Genomic DNA, 20,465 nt, shown 5'->3' with positions numbered 1-20,465 from the left:
GAAGACCATGCTTAAGGCACTTTTCTTGGAAGTATGAAAAACTACATTTTCATATGAGAAAATAAGAGTTTTCACATTCAAGACCATACCGATAGCTCTAGTTAGTATGTCTGCAATCAGTGACATATAGAGAACCCACTTATTAGAAGTGATCTGTCTCTGTGGGGCAGACATATGTTAACAGTCATTCATTTGAGACGGCCTAAACTTTAGGAGTAAGAGCTGCTTTCTTATCAATCTATTTATCCAAACTGGTTAATAAGCCAGGAGTGAGTGAAAGGCAATCCTCTGGAAACTCCATGAAAGATCTAATTTCTATTACGCACAAAATACTTCACTTTATTTGACATATTTGTTAAAATGGAACAGTCAGATGATCCCATCTAGCGGATCCTGGCTCTGTCTTGAAAGAGAGTGTAATTATACTACAAGAAATGCTGGCCATCAAAAGAGACTCTGATGGCTTTCCGACGAAGGTGGGATTCAAACCCACGCGTGCAGAGCACAATGGATTAGCAGTCCATCGCCTTAACCACTCGGCCACCTCGTCTGCCCTACAGCCCCATCTGAAACCTTGCTTCACAAAAGGTACTGAAGTGTCAATATACTGTACCTAAAAAAGAAAAAAACAGCTGAGGCAAGATCTCACATTCCACGTCTTCCCCCAATTAGGGACCTACATTTCATTTTTGGGAAATTCTTACTATGTGCTAATTACAAATATTCATAAGATTCCCCTAGACTTTGTCAGAACTGTCAAGATATAATTCTATGGGGTTTTGAATAGACAGAGCATATGTTATAGGACAATTATAGAATCTATTCCGTTTGGACTGTATTTTTAATAGTCATGATAACATGCTAGCATGTGAGTCGATCTTGCACAGTGAATGATGGAGCAGTGTCTGTCATCTACTTGGTCAGCTGTAGATGGCTCACCTGGGGAGATGTGAAAAGAGAGAGCTCCAGTGGTGCAATCGGTTAGCGCGCGGTACTTATACAGCAGTACTTGCACTGAGCCATGCTGAGGTTGTGAGTTCGAGCCTCACCTGGAGCAGCCGTGTTGTTTTTCATAAACCATTTCACAAAAAGTAAAGTTTAAACTCAGAGTATGGACGGCCCTTGCTAGAGAGTCTTTACTTCTTATAGGATCTACGTGTCCTACTCCTCTGGGTGCCAAATATCACATATCCTACGTGATGCTCAGTTTAAACATTCCATGATGTGCCATCTTGCATTTCATGCAAACACCACATCAGTGCATTTAAAAATACATTTGTAGAATAATAAATATGATGAAAACAGTGTTCTCACATGATAACCATAAACTGAAGAGCTGCAAAAAATGCTGTATCAGCTACTTACAATAAAAGGTGACTCGAAAAAACTAGCAAAAGAAGAGCATCATCATATTAAAGGTTCTATTCACCATCTTGAGTTGCACCATAGCAGCTTATGGTGCTTTTCTGCTCAGAGTGTGCCTCCAATCCCACATTCATTTTTAATTTCTTTGCAATTTAAAAAGCAACAATTACTGCTCGAAGTTCACTTTTCAAAACCATTCAACCCATTAAATGTATTTCTCTAACCTATGAATGTGGTCCATGTTCACTTTTCCTCATCTTCATCTCGATACTCCTTTCCCAGAAACCAGGTTCACTTCTTCATTCAACCCACCCATCCAAGGTCACCAAATCTTTGAAGCAAGTCTGCCTATTCTCCCTTTCTCTCTATGTACAAGATACCTTGTATCATTTGAATGGACAGCAGGAGAGAAGGATATTTATGGTGAGTGGGGGTGGGGTTTTGAGGAGTAACCTCATTTGCCTAAGAGCCGGGGTATCTGGGAAAAAAAGTATTTTATGGGGGAAGAATTTCACATCTGCTTGGTGAAATTTGTAGGGCCTTATAACATCCTTTCTGTGGATGCAGATTCAGTCGGAACAGAGGTCCTAGTCCTCGCTCTGCCTTTCAAAGGAACTGTAAATATGCATGGCTTATTTGGCTTTGCCCGGCAGGGTGAGAATGGCGTTTGTCAGGCGTTCGTCAGGCGATCGGAAGGGGTGAGGCAATAATTTATAATTCAATGATCTTCATGATATTTTCTTGATAATATGAAAGCAGGAAAGGGAAGCTTGGCAATAAGCAATCCTAAAGCAAGGTGTGACTCCAGGGAAGAATGACTTGAAAACAACATACAGAAAGACTCATGTAAAAAGGCCCTGATGAGGCTTGAACTCATGACCCCTGGTTTACAAGACCAGTGCTCTGCCACTGAGCTACAAGGCCAGTCTGCACGCAGGATGTAAATTGCAACATGTATTCTTACTGAGTTATGAATATATCTATGATTTTGAGACTCTGTATGGAAACGTAGTTGCATATGAATGTCCACGTGCGCGCACACATTGAAGACCATGCTTAAGGCACTTTTCTTGGAAGTATGAAAAACTACATTTTCATATGAGAAAATAAGAGTTTTCACATTCAAGACCATACCGATAGCTCTAGTTAGTATGTCTGCAATCAGTGACATATAGAGAACCCACTTATTAGAAGTGATCTGTCTCTGTGGGGCAGACATATGTTAACAGTCATTCATTTGAGACGGCCTAAACTTTAGGAGTAAGAGCTGCTTTCTTATCAATCTATTTATCCAAACTGGTTAATAAGCCAGGAGTGAGTGAAAGGCAATCCTCTGGAAACTCCATGAAAGATCTAATTTCTATTACGCACAAAATACTTCACTTTATTTGACATATTTGTTAAAATAGAACAGTCAGATGATCCCATCTAGCGGATCCTGGCTCTGTCTAGAAAGAGAGTGTAATTATACTACAAGAAATGCTGGCCATCAAAAGAGACTCTGATGGCTTTCCGACAAAGGTGGGATTCGAACCCACGCGTGCAGAGCACAATGGATTAGCAGTCCATCGCCTTAACCACTCGGCCACCTCGTCTGCCCTACAGGTCCATCTGAAACCTTGCTTCACAAAAGGTACTGAAGTGTCAATATACTGTACCCTAAAAAGAAAAAAACAGCTGAGGCAAGATCTCACATTCCACGTCTTCCCCCAATTAGGGACCTACATTTCATTTTTGGGAAATTCTTACTATGTGCTAATTACAAATATTCATAAGATTCCCCTAGACTTTGTCAGAACTGTCAAGATATAATTCTATGGGGTTTTGAATAGACAGAGCATATGTTATAGGACAATTATAGAATCTATTCCGTTTGGACTGTATTTTTAATAGTCATGATAACATGCTAGCATGTGAGTCGATCTTGCACAGTGAATGATGGAGCAGTGTCTGTCATCTACTTGGTCAGCTGTAGATGGCTCACCTGGGGAGATGTGAAAAGAGAGAGCTCCAGTGGCGCAATAGGTTAGCGCGCGGTACCTGTACAGCAGTACTTGCACTGAGCCATGCCGAGGTTGTGAGTTCGAGCCTCACCTGGAGCAGCCGTGTTGTTTTTCATAAACCATTTCACAAAAAGTAAAGTTTAAACTCAGAGTATGGACGGCCCTTGCTAGAGAGTCTTTACTTCTTATAGGATCTACGTGTCCTACTCCTCTGGGTGCCAAATATCACATATCCTACGCGATGCTCAGTTTAAACATTCCATGATGTGCCATCTTGCATTTCATGCAAACACCACATCAGTACATTTAAAAATACATTTGTAGAATAATAAATATGATGAAAACAGTGTTCTCACATGATAACCATAAACTGAAGAGCTGCAAAAAATGCTGTATCAGCTACTTACAATAAAAGGTGACTCGAAACAACTAGCAAAAGAAGAGCATCATCATATTAAAGGTTCTATTCACCATCTTGAGTTGCACCATAGCAGCTTATGGTGCTTTTCTGCTCAGAGTGTGCCTCCAATCCCACATTCATTTTTAATTTCTTTGCAATTTAAAAAACAACAATTACTGCTCGAAGTTCACTTTTCAAAACCATTCAACCTATTAAATGTATTTCTCTAACCTATGAATGTGGTCCATGTTCACTTTTCCTCATCTTCATCTCGATACTCCTTTCCCAGAATCCAGGTTCACTTCTTCATTCAACCCACCCATCCAAGGTCACCAAATCTTTGAAGCAAGTCTGCCTATTCTCCCTTTCTCTCTATGTACAAGATACCTTGTATCATTTGAATGGACAGCAGGAGAGAAGGATATTTATGGTGAGTGGGGGTGGGGTTTTGAGGAGTAACCTCATTTGCCTAAGAGCCGGGGTATCTGGGAAAAAAAGTATTTTATGGGGGAAGAATTTCACATCTCCTTGGTGAAATTTGTAGGGCCTTATAACATCCTTTCTGTGGATGCAGATTCAGTCGGAACAGAGGTCCTAGTCCTCGCTCTGCCTTTCAAAGGAACTGTAAATATGCATGGCTTATTTGGCTTTGCCCGGCAGGGCTTGCCCAGCATGGTGAGAATGGCGTTTGTCAGGCGTTCGTCAGGCGATCGGAAGGGGTGAGGCAATAATTTATAATTCAATGATCTTCATGATATTTTCTTGATAATATGAAAGCAGGAAAGGGAAGCTTGGCAATAAGCAATCCTAAAGCAAGGTGTGACTCCAGGGAAGAATGACTTGAAAACAACATACAGAAAGACTCATGTAAAAAGGCCCTGATGAGGCTTGAACTCATGACCCCTGGTTTACTAGACCAGTGCTCTGCCACTGAGCTACAAGGCCAGTCTGCACGCAGGATGTAAATTGCAACATGTATTCTTACTGAGGTATGAATATATCTATGATTTTGAGACTCTGTATGGAAACGTAGTTGCATATGAATGTCCACGTGCGCGCACACATTGAAGACCATGCTTAAGGCACTTTTTTTGGAAGTATGAAAAACTACATTTTCATATGAGAAAATAAGAGTTTTCGCATTCAAGACCATACCGATAGCTCTAGTTAGTATGTCTGCAATCAGTGACATATAGAGAACCCACTTATTAGAAGTGATCTGTCTCTGTGGGGCAGACATATGTTAACAGTCATTCATTTGAGACGGCCTAAACTTTATGAGTAAGAGCTGCTTTCTTATCAATCTATTTATCCAAACTGGTTAATAAGCCAGGAGTGAGTGAAAGGCAATCCTCTGGAAACTCCATGAAAGATCTAATTTCTATTACGCCCAAAATACTTCACTTTATTTGACATATTTGTTAAAATGGAACAGTCGGATGATCCCATCTAGCGGATCCTGGCTCTGTCTTGAAAGAGAGTGTAATTATACTGCAAGAAATGCTGGCCATCAAAAGAGACTCTGATGGCTTTCCGACGAAGGTGGGACTCGAACCCACGCGTGCAGAGCACAATGGATTAGCAGTCCATCGCCTTAACCACTCGGCCACCTCGTCTGCCCTACAGCCCCATCTGAAACCTTGCTTCACAAAAGGTACTGAAGTGTCAATATACTGTACCTAAAAAAGAAAAAAACAGCTGAGGCAAGATCTCACATTCCACGACTTCCCCCAATCAGGGACCTATATTTCATTTTTGGGAAATTCTTACTATGTGATAATTACAAATATTCATAAGATTCCCCTAGACTTTGTCAGAACTGTCAAGATATAATTCTATGGGGTTTTGAATAGACAGAGCATATGTTATAGGACAATTATAGAATCTATTCCGTTTGGACTGTATTTTTAATAGTCATGATAACATGCTAGCATGTGAGTCGATCTTGCACAGTGAATGAAGGAGCAGTGTCTGTCATCAACTTGGTCAGCTGTAGATGGCTCACCTGGGGAGATGTGAAAAGAGAGAGCTCCAGTGGCGCAATCGGTTAGCGCGCGGTACTTATACAGCAGTACTTGCACTGAGCCATGCCAAGGTTGTGAGTTTGAGCCTCACCTGGAGCAGCCGTGTGGTTTTTCATAAACCATTTCACAAATAGTAAAGTTTAAACTCAGAGTATGGACGGCCCTTGCTAGAGAGTCTTTATTTCTTATAGGATCTACGTGTCCTACTCCTCTGGGTGCCAAATATCACATATCCTACGCGATGCCCAGTTTAAACATTCCATGATGTGCCATCTTGCATTTCATGCAAACACCACATCAGTGCATTTAAAAATACATTTGTAGAATAATAAATATGATGAAAACAGTGTTCTCACATGATAACCATAAACTGAAGAGCTGCAAAAAATGCTGTATAAGCTACTTACAATAAAAGGTGACACGAAAAAACTAGCAAAAGAAGAGCATCATCATATTAAAGGTTCTATTCACCATCTGGAGTTGCACCATAGCAGCTTATGGTGCTTTTCTGCTCAGAGTGTGCCTCCAATCCAACATTCATTTTTAATTTCTTTGCTATTTAAAAAACAACAATTACTGCTCGAACTTCACTTTTCAAAACCATTCAACCTATTAAATGAATTTCTCTAACCTATGAATGTGGTCCATGTTCACTTTTCCTCATCTTCATCTCGATACTCCTTTCCCAGAAACCAGGTTCACTTCTTCATTCAACCCACCCATCCAAGGTCACCAAATCTTTGAAGCAAGTCTGCCTATTCTCCCTTTCTCTCTATGTACAAGATACCTTGTATCATTTGAATGGACAGCAGGAGAGAAGGATATTTATGGTGAGTGGGGGTGGGGTTTTGAGGAGTAACCTCATTTGCCTAAGAGCCGGGGTATCTGGGAAAAAAAGTATTTTATGGGGGAAGAATTTCACATCTCCTTGGTGAAATTTGTAGGGCCTTATAACATCCTTTCTGTGGATGCAGATTCAGTCGGAACAGAGGTCCTAGTCCTCGCTCTGCCTTTCAAAGGAACTGTAAATATGCATGGCTTATTTGGCTTTGCCCGGCAGGGCTTGCCCGGCAGGGTGAGAATGGCGTTTGTCAGGCGTTCGGAAGGGGTGAGGCAATAATTTATAATTCAATGATCTTCATGATATTTTCTTGATAATATGAAAGCAGGAAAGGGAAGCTTGGCAATAAGCAATCCTAAAGCAAGGTGTGACTCCAGGGAAGAATGACTTGAAAACAACATACAGAAAGACTCATGTAAAAAGGCCCTGATGAGGCTTGAACTCATGACCCCTGGTTTACAAGACCAGTGCTCTGCCACTGAGCTACAAGGCCAGTCTGCACGCAGGATGTAAATTGCAACATGTATTCTTACTGAGGCATGAATATATCTATGATTTTGAGACTCTGTATGGAAACGTAGTTGCATATGAATGTCCACGTGCGCGCACACATTGAAGACCATGCTTAAGGCACTTTTCTTGGAAGTATGAAAAACTACATTTTCATATGAGAAAATAAGAGTTTTCACATTCAAGACCATACTGATAGCTCTAGTTAGTATGTCTGCAATCAGTGACATATAGAGAACCCACTTATTAGAAGTGATCTGTCTCTGTGGGGCAGACATATGTTAACAGTCATTCATTTGAGACGGCCTAAACTTTAGGAGTAAGAGCTGCTTTCTTATCAATCTATTTATCCAAACTGGTTAATAAGCCAGGAGTGAGTGAAAGGCAATCCTCTGGAAACTCCATGAAAGATCTAATTTCTATTACGCACAAAATACTTCACTTTATTTGACATATTTGTTAAAATGGAACAGTCAGATGATCCCATCTAGCGGATCCTGGCTCTGTCTTGAAAGAGAGTATAATTATACTACAAGAAATGCTGGCCATCAAAAGAAACTCTGATGGCTTTCCGACGAAGGTGGGATTCGAACCCACGCGTGCAGAGAACAATGGATTAGCAGTCCATTGCCTTAACCACTCGGCCACCTCGTCTGCCCTACAGCCCCATCTGAAACCTTGCTTCACAAAAGGTACTGAAGTGTCAATATACTGTACCTAAAAAAGAAAAAAAACAGCTGAGGCAAGATCTCACATTCCACGTCTTCCCCCAATTAGGGACCTACATTTCATTTTTGGGAAATTCTTACTATGTGCTAATTACAAATATTCATAAGATTCCCCTAGACTTTGTCAGAACTGTCAAGATATAATTCTATGGGGTTTTGAATAGATAGAGCATATGTTATAGGACAATTATAGAATCTATTCCGTTTGGACTGTATTTTTAATAGTCATGATAACATGCTAGCATGTGAGTCGATCTTGCACAGTGAATGATGGAGCAGTGTCTGTCATCTACTTGGTCAGCTATAGATGGCTCACCTGGGGAGATGTGAAAAGAGAGAGCTCCAGTGGCGCAATCAGTTTGCGCGCGGTACTTATACAGCAGTACTTGCACTGAGCCATGCCGAGGTTGTGAGTTCAAGCCTCATCTGGAGCAGCCGTGTTGTTTTTCATAAACCATTTCACAAAAAGTAAAGTTTAAACTCAGAGTATGGACGGCCCTTGCTAGAGAGTCTTTACTTCTTATAGGATCTACGTGTCCTACTCCTCTGGGTGCCAAATATCACATATCCTACGCGATGCTCAGTTTAAACATTCCATGATGTGCCATCTTGCATTTCATGCAAACACCACATCAGTGCATTTAAAAATACATTTGTAGAATAATAAATATGATGAAAACAGTGTTCTCACATGATAACCATAAACTGAAGAGCTGCAAAAAATGCAGTATCAGCTACTTACAATAAAAGGTGACTCGAAAAAACTAGCAAAAGAAGAGCATCATCATATTAAAGGTTCTATTCACCATCTTGAGTTGCACCATAGCAGCTTATGGTGCTTTTCTGCTCAGAGTGTGCCTCTAATCCCACATTCATTTTTAATTTCTTTGCAATTTAAAAAACAACAATTACTGCTCGAAGTTCACTTTTCAAAACCATTCAACCTATTAAATGTATTTCTCTAACCTATGAATGTGGTCCATGTTCACTTTTCCTCATCTTCATCTCGATACTCCTTTCCCAGAAACCAGGTTCACTTCTTCATTCAACCCACCCATCCAAGGTCACCAAATCTTTGAAGCACAAGTCTGCCTATTCTCCCTTTCTCTCTATGTACAAGATACCTTGTATCATTTGAATGGACAGCAGGAGAGAAGGATATTTATGGTGAGTGGGGGTGGGGTTTTGAGGAGTAACCTTATTTGCCTAAGAGCCGGGGTATCTGGGGAAAAAAAGTATTTTATGGGGGAAGAATTTCACATCTCCTTGGTGAAATTTGTAGGGCCTTATAACATCCTTTCTGTGGATGCAGATTCAGTCGGAACAGAGGTCCTAGTCCTCGCTCTGCCTTTCAAAGGAACTGTAAATATGCATGGCTTATTTGGCTTTGCCCGGCAGGGCTTGCCCGGCAGGGTGAGAATGGCGTTCGTCAGGCGTTCGTCAGGCGATCGGAAGGGGTGAGGCAATAATTTATAATTCAATGATCTTCATGATATTTTCTTGATAATATGAAAGCAGGAAAGGGAAGCTTGGCAATAAGCAATCCTAAAGCAAGGTGTGACTCCAGGGAAGAATGACTTGAAAACAACATACAGAAAGACTCATGTAAAAAGGCCCTGATGAGGCTTGAACTCATGACCCCTGGTTTACAAGACCAGTGCTCTGCCACTGAGCTACAACGCCAGTCTGCACGCAGGATGTAAATTGTAACATGTATTCTTACTGAGGTATGAATATATCTATGATTTTGAGACTCTGTATGGAAACGTAGTTGCATATGAATGTCCACGTGCGCGCACACATTGAAGACCATGCTTAAGGCACTTTTCTTGGAAGTATGAAAAACTACATTTTCATATGAGAAAATAAGAGTTTTCACATTCAAGACCATACTGATAGCTCTAGTTAGTATGTCTGCAATCAGTGACATATAGAGAACCCACTTATTAGAAGTGATCTGTCTCTGTGGGGCAGACATATGTTAACAGTCATTCATTTGAGACGGCCTAAACTTTAGGAGTAAGAGCTGCTTTCTTATCAATCTATTTATCCAAACTGGTTAATAAGCCAGGAGTGAGTGAAAGGCAATCCTCTGGAAACTCCATGAAAGATCTAATTTCTATTACGCACAAAATACTTCACTTTATTTGACATATTTGTTAAAATGGAACAGTCAGATGATCCCATCTAGCGGATCCTGGCTCTGTCTTGAAAGAGAGTGTAATTATACTACAAGAAATGCTGGCCATCAAAAGAGACTCTGATGGCTTTCCGACGAAGGTGGGATTCGAACCCACGCGTGCAGAGAACAATGGATTAGCAGTCCATCGCCTTAACCACTCGGCCACCTCGTCTGCCCTACAGCCCCATCTGAAACCTTGCTTCACAAAAGGTACTGAAGTGTCAATATACTGTACCTAAAAAAGAAAAAAAACAGCTGAGGCAAGATCTCACATTCCACGTCTTCCCCCAATTAGGGACCTACATTTCATTTTTGGGAAATTCTTACTATGTGCTAATTACAAATATTCATAAGATTCCCCTAGACTTTGTCAGAACTGTCAAGATATAATTCTATGGGGTTTTGAATAGACAGAGCATATGTTATAGGACAATTATAGAATCTATTCCGTTTCGACTGTATTTTTAATAGTCATGATAACATGCTAGCATGTGAGTCGATCTTGCACAGTGAATGATGGAGCAGTGTCTGTCATCTACTTGGTCAGCTATAGATGGCTCACCTCGGGAGATGTGAAAAGAGAGAGCTCCAGTGGCGCAATCAGTTAGCGCGTGGTACTTATACAGCAGTACTTGCACTGAGCCATGCCGAGGTTGTGAGTTCAAGCCTCACCTGGAGCAGCCGTGTTGTTTTTCATAAACCATTTCACAAAAAGTAAAGTTTAAACTCAGAGTATGGACGGCCCTTGCTAGAGAGTCTTTACTTCTTATAGGATCTACGTGACCTACTCCTCTGGGTGCCAAATATCACATATCCTACGCGATGCTCAGTTTAAACATTCCATGATGTGCCATCTTGCATTTCATGCAAACACCACATCAGTGCATTTAAAAATACATTTGTAGAATAATAAATATGATGAAAACAGTGTTCTCACATGATAACCATAAACTGAAGAGCTGCAAAAAATGCTGTATCAGCTACTTACAATAAAAGGTGACTCGAAAAAACTAGCAAAAGAAGAGCATCATCATATTAAAGGTTCTATTCACCATCTTGAGTTGCACCATAGCAGCTTATGGTGCTTTTCTGCTCAGAGTGTGCCTCCAATCCCACATTCATTTTTAATTTCTTTGCAATTTAAAAAACAACAATTACTGCTCGAAGTTCACTTTTCAAAACCATTCAACCTATTAAATGTATTTCTCTAACCTATGAATGTGGTCCATGTTCACTTTTCCTCATCTTCATCTCGATACTCCTTTCCCAGAAACCAGGTTCACTTCTTCATTCAACCCACCCATCCAAGGTCACCAAATCTTTGAAGCAAGTCTGCCTATTCTCCCTTTCTCTCTATGTACAAGATACCTTGTATCATTTGAATGGACAGCAGGAGAGAAGGATATTTATGGTGAGTGGGGGTGGGGTTTTGAGGAGTAACCTCATTTGCCTAAGAGCCGGGGTATCTGGGAAAAAAAGTATTTTATGGGGGAAGAATTTCACATCTCCTTGGTGAAATTTGTAGGGCCTTATAACATCCTTTCTGTGGATGCAGATTCAGTCGGAACAGAGGTCCTAGTCCTCGCTCTGCCTTTCAAAGGAACTGTAAATATGCATGGCTTATTTGGCTTTGCCCGGCAGGGTGAGAATGGCGTTTGTCAGGCGTTCGTCAGGCGATCGGAAGGGGTGAGGCAATAATTTATAATTCAATGATCTTCATGATATTTTCTTGATAATATGAAAGCAGGAAAGGGAAGCTTGGCAATAAGCAATCCTAAAGCAAGGTGTGACTCCAGGGAAGAATGACTTGAAAACAACATACAGAAAGACTCATGTAAAAAGGCCCTGATGAGGTTTGAACTCATGACCCCTGGTTTACAAGACCAGTGCTCTGCCACTGAGCTACAAGGCCAGTCTGCACGCAGGATGTAAATTGCAACATGTATTCTTACTGAGGTATGAATATATCTATGATTTTGAGACTCTGTATGGAAACGTAGTTGCATATGAATGTCCACGTGCGCGCACACATTGAAGACCATGCTTAAGGCACTTTTCTTGGAAGTATGAAAAACTACATTTTCATATGAGAAAATAAGAGTTTTCACATTCAAGACCATACTGATAGCTCTAGTTAGTATGTCTGCAATCAGTGACATATAGAGAACCCACTTATTAGAAGTGATCTGTCTCTGTGGGGCAGACATATGTTAACAGTCATTCATTTGAGACGGCCTAAACTTTAGGAGTAAGAGCTGCTTTCTTATCAATCTATTTATCCAAACTGGTTAATAAGCCAGGAGTGAGTGAAAGGCAATCCTCTGGAAACTCCATGAAAGATCTAATTTCTATTACGCACAAAATACTTCACTTTATTTGACATATTTGTTAAAATGGAACAGTCAGATGATCCCATCTAGCGGATCCTGGCTCTGTCTTGAAAGAGAGTGTAATTATACTACAAGAAATGCTGGCCATCAAAAGAGACTCTGATGGCTTTCCGACGAAGGTGGGATTCGAACCCACGCTTGCAGAGCACAATGGATTAGCAGTCCATCGCCTTAACCACTCGGCCACCTCGTCTGCCCTACAGCCCCATCTGAAACCTTGCTTCACAAAAGGTACTGAAGTGTCAATATACTGTACCTAAAAAAGAAAAAAAACAGCTGAGGCAAGATCTCACATTCCACGTCTTCCCCCAATTAGGGACCTACATTTCATTTTTGGGAAATTCTTACTATGTGCTAATTACAAATATTCATAAGATTCCCCTAGACTTTGTCAGAACTGTCAAGATATAATTCTATGGGGTTTTGAATAGACAGAGCATATGTTATAGGACAATTATAGAATCTATTCCGTTTGGACTGTATTTTTAATAGTCATGATAACATGCTAGCATGTGAGTCGATCTTGCACAGTGAATGATGGAGCAGTGTCTGTCATCTACTTGGTCAGCTGTAGATGGCTCACCTGGGGAGATATGAAAAGAGAGAGCTCCAGTGGCGCAATCGGTTAGCGCGCGGTACTTATACAGCAGTACTTGCACTGAGCCATGCCGAGGTTGTGAATTCGAGCCTCACCTGGAGCAGCCGTGTTGTTTTTCATAAACCATTTCACAAAAAGTAAAGTTTAAACTCAGAGTATGGACGGCCCTTGCTAGAGAGTCTTTACTTCTTATAGGATCTACGTGTCCTACTCCTCTGGGTGCCAAATATCACATATCCTACGCGATGCTCAGTTTAAACATTCCATGATGTGCCATCTTGCATTTCATGCAAACACCACATCAGTGCATTTAAAAATACATTTGTAGAATAATAAATATGATGAAAACAGTGTTCTCACATGATAACCATAAACTGAAGAGCTGCAAAAAATGCTGTATCAGCTACTTACAATGAAAGGTGACTCGAAAAAACTAGCAAAAGAAGAGCATCATCATATTAAAGGTTCTATTCACCATCTTGAGTTGCACCATAGCAGCTTATGGTGCTTTTCTGCTCAGAGTGTGCCTCCAATCCCACATTCATTTTTAATTTCTTTGCAATTTAAAAAACAAAAATGACTGCTCGAAGTTCACTTTTCAAAACCATTCAACCTATTAAATGTATTTCTCTAACCTATGAATGTGGTCCATGTTCACTTTTCCTCATCTTCATCTCGATACTCCTTTCCCAGAAACCAGGTTCACTTCTTCATTCAACCCACCCATCCAAGGTCACCAAATCTTTGAAGCAAGTCTGCCTATTCTCCCTTTCTCTCTATGTACAAGATACCTTGTATCATTTGAATGGACAGCAGGAGAGAAGGATATTTATGGTGAGTGGGGGTGGGGTTTTGAGGAGTAACCTCATTTGCCTAAGAGCCGGGGTATCTGGGAAAAAAAGTATTTTATGGGGGAAGAATTTCACATCTCCTTGGTGAAATTTGTAGGGCCTTATAACATCCTTTCTGTGGATGCAGATTCAGTCGGAACAGAGGTCCTAGTCCTCGCTCTGCCTTTCAAAGGAACTGTAAATATGCATGGCTTATTTGGCTTTGCCCGGCAGGGTGAGAATGGCGTTTGTCAGGCGTTCGTCAGGCGATCGGAAGGGGTGAGGCAATAATTTATAATTCAATGATCTTCATGATATTTTCTTGATAATATGAAAGCAGGAAAGGGAAGCTTGGCAATAAGCAATCCTAAAGCAAGGTGTGACTCCAGGGAAGAATGACTTGAAAACAACATACAGAAAGACTCATGTAAAAAGGCCCTGATGAGGCTTGAACTCATGACCCCTGGTTTACAAGACCAGTGCTCTGCCACTGAGCTACAAGGCCAGTCTGCACGCAGGATGTAAATTGCAACATGTATTCTTACTGAGGTATGAATATATCTATGATTTTGAGACTCTGTATGGAAACGTAGTTGCATATGAATGTCCACGTGCGCGCACACATTGAAGACCATGCTTAAGGCACTTTTCTTGGAAGTATGAAAAACTACATTTTCATATGAGAAAATAAGAGTTTTCACATTCAAGACCGTACCGATAGCTCTAGTTAGTATGTCTGCAATCAGTGACATATAGAGAACCCACTTATTAGAAGTGATCTGTCTCTGTGGGGCAGACATATGTTAACAGTCATTCATTTGAGACGGCCTAAACTTTAGGAGTAAGAGCTGCTTTCTTATCAATCTATTTATCCAAACTGGTTAATAAGCCAGGAGTGAGTGAAAGGCAATCCTCTGGAAACTCCATGAATGATCTAATTTCTATTACGCACAAAATACTTCACTTTATTTGACATATTTGTTAAAATGGAACAGTCAGATGATCCCATCTAGCGGATCCTGGCTCTGTCTTGAAAGAGAGTGTAATTATACTACAAGAAATGCTGGCCATCAAAAGAGACTCTGATGGCTTTCCGACGAAGGTGGGATTCGAACCCACGCGTGCAGATCACAATGGATTAGCAGTCCATCGCCTTAACCACTCGGCCACCTCGTCTGCCCTACTGCCCCATCTGAAACCTTGCTTCACAAAAGGTACTGAAGTGTCAATATACTGTACCTAAAAAAGAAAAAAAACAGCTGAGGTAAGATCTCACATTCCACGTCTTCCCCCAATTAGGGACCTACATTTCATTTTTGGGAAATTCTTACTATGTGCTAATTACAAATATTCATAAGATTCCCCTAGACTTTGTCAGAACTGTCAAGATATAATTCTATGGGGTTTTGAATAGACAAAGCATATGTTAGAGGGCAATTATAGAATCTATTCCGTTTGGACTGTGTTTTTAATAGTCATGATAACATGCTAGCATGTGAGTCGATCTTGCACAGTGAATGATGGAGCAGTGTCTGTCATCTACTTGGTCAGCTGTAGATCGCTCACCTGGGGAGATGTGAAAAAAGAGAGCTCCAGTGGCGCAATCGGTTAGCGCGCGGTACTTATACAGCAGTACTTGCACTGAGCCATGCTGAGGTTGTGAGTTCGAGCCTCACCTGGAGCAGCCGTGTTGTTTTTCATAAACCATTTCACAAAAAGTAAAGTTTAAACTCAGAGTATGGACGGCCCTTGCTAGAGAGTCTTTGCTTCTTATAGGATCTACGTGTCCTACTCCTCTGGGTGCCAAATATCACATATCCTACGCGATGCTCAGTTTAAACATTCCATGATGTGCCATCTTGCATTTCATGCAAACACCACATCAGTGCATTTAAAAATACATTTGTAGAATAATAAATATGAAGAAAACAGTGTTCTCACATGATAACCATAAACTGAAGAGCTGCAAAAAATGCTGTATCAGCTACTTACAATAAAAGGTGACTCGAAAAAACTAGCAAAAGAAGAGCATCATCATATTAAAGGTTCTATTCACCATCTTGAGTTGCACCATAGCAGCTTATGGTGCTTTTCTGCTCAGAGTGTGCCTCCAATCCCACATTCATTTTTAATTTATTTGCAATTTAAAAAACAACAATTACTGCTCGAAGTTCACTTTTCAAAACCATTCAACCTATTAAATGTATTTCTCTAACATATGAATGTGGTCCATGTTCACTTTTCCTCATCTTCATCTCGATACTCCTTTCCCAGAAACCAGGTTCACTTCTTCATTCAACCCACCCATCCAAGGTCACCAAATCTTTGAAGCACAAGTCTGCCTATTCTCCCTTTCTCTCTATGTACAAGATACCTTGTATCATTTGAATGGACAGCAGGAGAGAAGGATATTTATGGTGAGTGGGGGAGGGGTTTTGAGGAGTAACCTCATTTGCCTAAGAGCCGGGGTATCTGGGAAACAAAGTATTTTATGGGGGAAGAATTTCACATCTCCTTGGTGAAATTTGTAGGGCCTTATAACATCCTTTCTGTGGATGCAGATTCAGTCGGAACAGAGGTCCTAGTCCTCGCTCTGCCTTTCAAAGGAACTGTAAATATGCATGGCTTATTTGGCTTTGCCCGGCAGGGCTTGCCCGGCAGGGTGAGAATGGCGTTCGTCAGGCGTTCGTCAGGCGATCGGAAGGGGTGAGGCAATAATTTATAATTCAATGATCTTCATGATATTTTCTTGATAATATGAAAGCAGGAAAGGGAAGCTTGGCAATAAGCAATCCTAAAGCAAGGTGTGACTCCAGGGAAGAATGACTTGAAAACAACATACAGAAAGACTCATGTAAAAAGGCTCTGATGAGGCTTGAACTCATGACCCCTGGTTTACAAGACCAGTGCTCTGCCACTGAGCTACAAGGCCAGTCTGCACGCAGGATGTAAATTGCAACATGTATTCTTACTGAGGTATGAATATATCTATGATTTTGAGACTCTGTATGGAAACGTAGTTGCATATGAATGTCCACGTGCGCGCACACATTGAAGACCATGCTTAAGGCACTTTTCTTGGAAGTATGAAAAACTACATTTTCATATGAGAAAATAAGAGTTTTCACATTCAAGACCGTACCGATAGCTCTAGTTAGTATGTCTGCAATCAGTGACATATAGAGAACCCACTTATTAGAAGTGATCTGTCTCTTTGGGGCAGACATATGTTAACAGTCATTCATTTGAGACGGCCTAAACTTTAGGAGTAAGAGCTGCTTTCTTATCAATCTATTTATCCAAACTGGTTAATAAGCCAGGAGTGAGTGAAAGGCAATCCTCTGGAAACTCCATGAAAGATCTAATTTCTATTACGCACAAAATACTTCACTTTATTTGACATATTTGTTAAAATGGAACAGTCAGATGATCCCATCTAGCGGATCCTGGCTCTGTCTTGAAAGAGAGTGTAATTATACTACAAGAAATGCTGGCCATCAAAAGAGACTCTGATGGCTTTCCGACGAAGGTGGGATTCGAACCCACGCGTGCAGAGAACAATGGATTAGCAGTCCATCGCCTTAACCACTCGGCCACCTCGTCTGCCCTACAGCCCCATCTGAAACCTTGCTTCACAAAAGGTACTGAAGTGTCAATATACTGTACCTAAAAAAGAAAAAAAACAGCTGAGGCAAGATCTCACATTCCACGTCTTCCCCCAATTAGGGACCTACATTTCATTTTTGGGAAATTCTTACTATGTGCTAATTACAAATATTCATAAGATTCCCCTAGACTTTGTCAGAACTGTCAAGATATAATTCTATGGGGTTTTGAATAGACAGAGCATATGTTATAGGACAATTATAGAATCTATTCCGTTTGGACTGTATTTTTAATAGTCATGATAACATGCTAGCATGTGAGTCGATCTTGCACAGTGAATGATGGAGCAGTGTCTGTCATCTACTTGGTCAGCTATAGATGGCTCACCTCGGGAGATGTGAAAAGAGAGAGCTCCAGTGGCGCAATCAGTTAGCGAGTGGTACTTATACAGCAGTACTTGCACTGAGCCATGCCGAGGTTGTGAGTTCAAGCCTCACCTGGAGCAGCCGTGTTGTTTTTCATAAACCATTTCACAAAAAGTAAAGTTTAAACTCAGAGTATGGACGGCCCTTGCTAGAGAGTCTTTACTTCTTATAGGATCTACGTGACCTACTCCTCTGGGTGCCAAATATCACATATCCTACGCGATGCTCAGTTTAAACATTCCATGATGTGCCATCTTGCATTTCATGCAAACACCACATCAGTGCATTTAAAAATACATTTGTAGAATAATAAATATGATGAAAACAGTGTTCTCACATGATAACCATAAACTGAAGAGCTGCAAAAAATGCTGTATCAGCTACTTACAATAAAAGGTGACTCGAAAAAACTAGCAAAAGAAGAGCATCATCATATTAAAGGTTCTATTCACCATCTTGAGTTGCACCATAGCAGCTTATGGTGCTTTTCTGCTCAGAGTGTGCCTCCAATCCCACATTCATTTTTAATTTCTTTGCAATTTAAAAAACAACAATTACTGCTCGAAGTTCACTTTTCAAAACCATTCAACCTATTAAATGTATTTCTCTAACCTATGAATGTGGTCCATGTTCACTTTTCCTCATCTTCATCTCGATACTCCTTTCCCAGAAACCAGGTTCACTTCTTCATTCAACCCACCCATCCAAGGTCACCAAATCTTTGAAGCAAGTCTGCCTATTCTCCCTTTCTCTCTATGTACAAGATACCTTGTATCATTTGAATGGACAGCAGGAGAGAAGGATATTTATGGTGAGTGGGGGTGGGGTTTTGAGGAGTAACCTCATTTGCCTAAGAGCCGGGGTATCTGGGAAAAAAAGTATTTTATGGGGGAAGAATTTCACATCTCCTTGGTGAAATTTGTAGGGCCTTATAACATCCTTTCTGTGGATGCAGATTCAGTCGGAACAGAGGTCCTAGTCCTCGCTCTGCCTTTCAAAGGAACTGTAAATATGCATGGCTTATTTGGCTTTGCCCGGCAGGGTGAGAATGGCGTTTGTCAGGCGTTCGTCAGGCGATCGGAAGGGGTGAGGCAATAATTTATAATTCAATGATCTTCATGATATTTTCTTGATAATATGAAAGCAGGAAAGGGAAGCTTGGCAATAAGCAATCCTAAAGCAAGGTGTGACTCCAGGGAAGAATGACTTGAAAACAACATACAGAAAGACTCATGTAAAAAGGCCCTGATGAGGTTTGAACTCATGACCCCTGGTTTACAAGACCAGTGCTCTGCCACTGAGCTACAAGGCCAGTCTGCACGCAGGATGTAAATTGCAACATGTATTCTTACTGAGGTATGAATATATCTATGATTTTGAGACTCTGTATGGAAACGTAGTTGCATATGAATGTCCACGTGCGCGCACACATTGAAGACCATGCTTAAGGCACTTTTCTTGGAAGTATGAAAAACTACATTTTCATATGAGAAAATAAGAGTTTTCACATTCAAGACCATACTGATAGCTCTAGTTAGTATGTCTGCAATCAGTGACATATAGAGAACCCACTTATTAGAAGTGATCTGTCTCTGTGGGGCAGACATATGTTAACAGTCATTCATTTGAGACGGCCTAAACTTTAGGAGTAAGAGCTGCTTTCTTATCAATCTATTTATCCAAACTGGTTAATAAGCCAGGAGTGAGTGAAAGGCAATCCTCTGGAAACTCCATGAAAGATCTAATTTCTATTACGCACAAAATACTTCACTTTATTTGACATATTTGTTAAAATGGAACAGTCAGATGATCCCATCTAGCGGATCCTGGCTCTGTCTTGAAAGAGAGTGTAATTATACTACAAGAAATGCTGGCCATCAAAAGAGACTCTGATGGCTTTCCGACGAAGGTGGGATTCGAACCCACGCTTGCAGAGCACAATGGATTAGCAGTCCATCGCCTTAACCACTCGGCCACCTCGTCTGCCCTACAGCCCCATCTGAAACCTTGCTTCACAAAAGGTACTGAAGTGTCAATATACTGTACCTAAAAAAGAAAAAAAACAGCTGAGGCAAGATCTCACATTCCACGTCTTCCCCCAATTAGGGACCTACATTTCATTTTTGGGAAATTCTTACTATGTGCTAATTACAAATATTCATAAGATTCCCCTAGACTTTGTCAGAACTGTCAAGATATAATTCTATGGGGTTTTGAATAGACAGAGCATATGTTATAGGACAATTATAGAATCTATTCCGTTTGGACTGTATTTTTAATAGTCATGATAACATGCTAGCATGTGAGTCGATCTTGCACAGTGAATGATGGAGCAGTGTCTGTCATCTACTTGGTCAGCTGTAGATGGCTCACCTGGGGAGATGTGAAAAGAGAGAGCTCCAGTGGCGCAATCGGTTAGCGCGCGGTACTTATACAGCAGTACTTGCACTGAGCCATGCCGAGGTTGTGAGTTCGAGCCTCACCTGGAGCAGCCGTGTTGTTTTTCATAAACCATTTCACAAAAAGTAAAGTTTAAACTCAGAGTATGGACGGCCCTTGCTAG

General features: G+C 40.8%; 13 non-coding genes across 13 annotated transcripts; 2 read left to right on the top strand and 11 right to left on the bottom strand.

Annotated features, from left to right (window-relative positions):
* Positions 1-2,217: 2,217 nt before the first annotated feature.
* On the bottom strand, positions 2,218-2,289 carry TRNAT-UGU (transfer RNA threonine (anticodon UGU)). The gene has a single exon. It is a non-coding gene; the product is annotated as a tRNA-Thr (tRNA).
* Positions 2,290-2,878: 589 nt separating this feature from the next.
* TRNAS-GCU (transfer RNA serine (anticodon GCU)) lies at positions 2,879-2,960 on the bottom strand. Its single transcript has one exon. It is a non-coding gene; the product is annotated as a tRNA-Ser (tRNA).
* Positions 2,961-4,641: 1,681 nt separating this feature from the next.
* TRNAT-AGU (transfer RNA threonine (anticodon AGU)) lies at positions 4,642-4,713 on the bottom strand. The gene has a single exon. It is a non-coding gene; the product is annotated as a tRNA-Thr (tRNA).
* Positions 4,714-5,302: 589 nt separating this feature from the next.
* TRNAS-GCU (transfer RNA serine (anticodon GCU)) lies at positions 5,303-5,384 on the bottom strand. The gene has a single exon. It is a non-coding gene; the product is annotated as a tRNA-Ser (tRNA).
* Positions 5,385-7,054: 1,670 nt separating this feature from the next.
* TRNAT-UGU (transfer RNA threonine (anticodon UGU)) lies at positions 7,055-7,126 on the bottom strand. Its single transcript has one exon. It is a non-coding gene; the product is annotated as a tRNA-Thr (tRNA).
* A 589-nt stretch (positions 7,127-7,715) lies between these two features.
* TRNAS-GCU (transfer RNA serine (anticodon GCU)) lies at positions 7,716-7,797 on the bottom strand. The gene has a single exon. It is a non-coding gene; the product is annotated as a tRNA-Ser (tRNA).
* A 2,346-nt stretch (positions 7,798-10,143) lies between these two features.
* TRNAS-GCU (transfer RNA serine (anticodon GCU)) lies at positions 10,144-10,225 on the bottom strand. Its single transcript has one exon. It is a non-coding gene; the product is annotated as a tRNA-Ser (tRNA).
* Positions 10,226-11,893: 1,668 nt separating this feature from the next.
* TRNAT-UGU (transfer RNA threonine (anticodon UGU)) lies at positions 11,894-11,965 on the bottom strand. Its single transcript has one exon. It is a non-coding gene; the product is annotated as a tRNA-Thr (tRNA).
* Positions 11,966-14,304: 2,339 nt separating this feature from the next.
* TRNAT-UGU (transfer RNA threonine (anticodon UGU)) lies at positions 14,305-14,376 on the bottom strand. Its single transcript has one exon. It is a non-coding gene; the product is annotated as a tRNA-Thr (tRNA).
* A 1,084-nt stretch (positions 14,377-15,460) lies between these two features.
* On the top strand, positions 15,461-15,555 carry TRNAI-UAU (transfer RNA isoleucine (anticodon UAU)). The gene is made up of 2 exons: positions 15,461-15,498; positions 15,520-15,555. It is a non-coding gene; the product is annotated as a tRNA-Ile (tRNA).
* Positions 15,556-17,392: 1,837 nt separating this feature from the next.
* On the bottom strand, positions 17,393-17,474 carry TRNAS-GCU (transfer RNA serine (anticodon GCU)). Its single transcript has one exon. It is a non-coding gene; the product is annotated as a tRNA-Ser (tRNA).
* Positions 17,475-19,142: 1,668 nt separating this feature from the next.
* TRNAT-UGU (transfer RNA threonine (anticodon UGU)) lies at positions 19,143-19,214 on the bottom strand. The gene has a single exon. It is a non-coding gene; the product is annotated as a tRNA-Thr (tRNA).
* A 1,084-nt stretch (positions 19,215-20,298) lies between these two features.
* Positions 20,299-20,393, top strand: TRNAI-UAU (transfer RNA isoleucine (anticodon UAU)). The gene is made up of 2 exons: positions 20,299-20,336; positions 20,358-20,393. It is a non-coding gene; the product is annotated as a tRNA-Ile (tRNA).
* The last annotated feature ends 72 nt before the right edge of the window (positions 20,394-20,465 follow it).

This window comes from Triturus cristatus, chromosome 12, assembly GCF_964204655.1.
Source record: "Triturus cristatus chromosome 12, aTriCri1.1, whole genome shotgun sequence".
In the NCBI taxonomy this organism is placed as follows: Eukaryota; Metazoa; Chordata; class Amphibia; order Caudata; family Salamandridae; genus Triturus; species Triturus cristatus.
The sequence above is the reverse complement of the archived record's forward strand: the minus strand, read 5'-3'. Positions and strand labels throughout refer to the sequence as shown.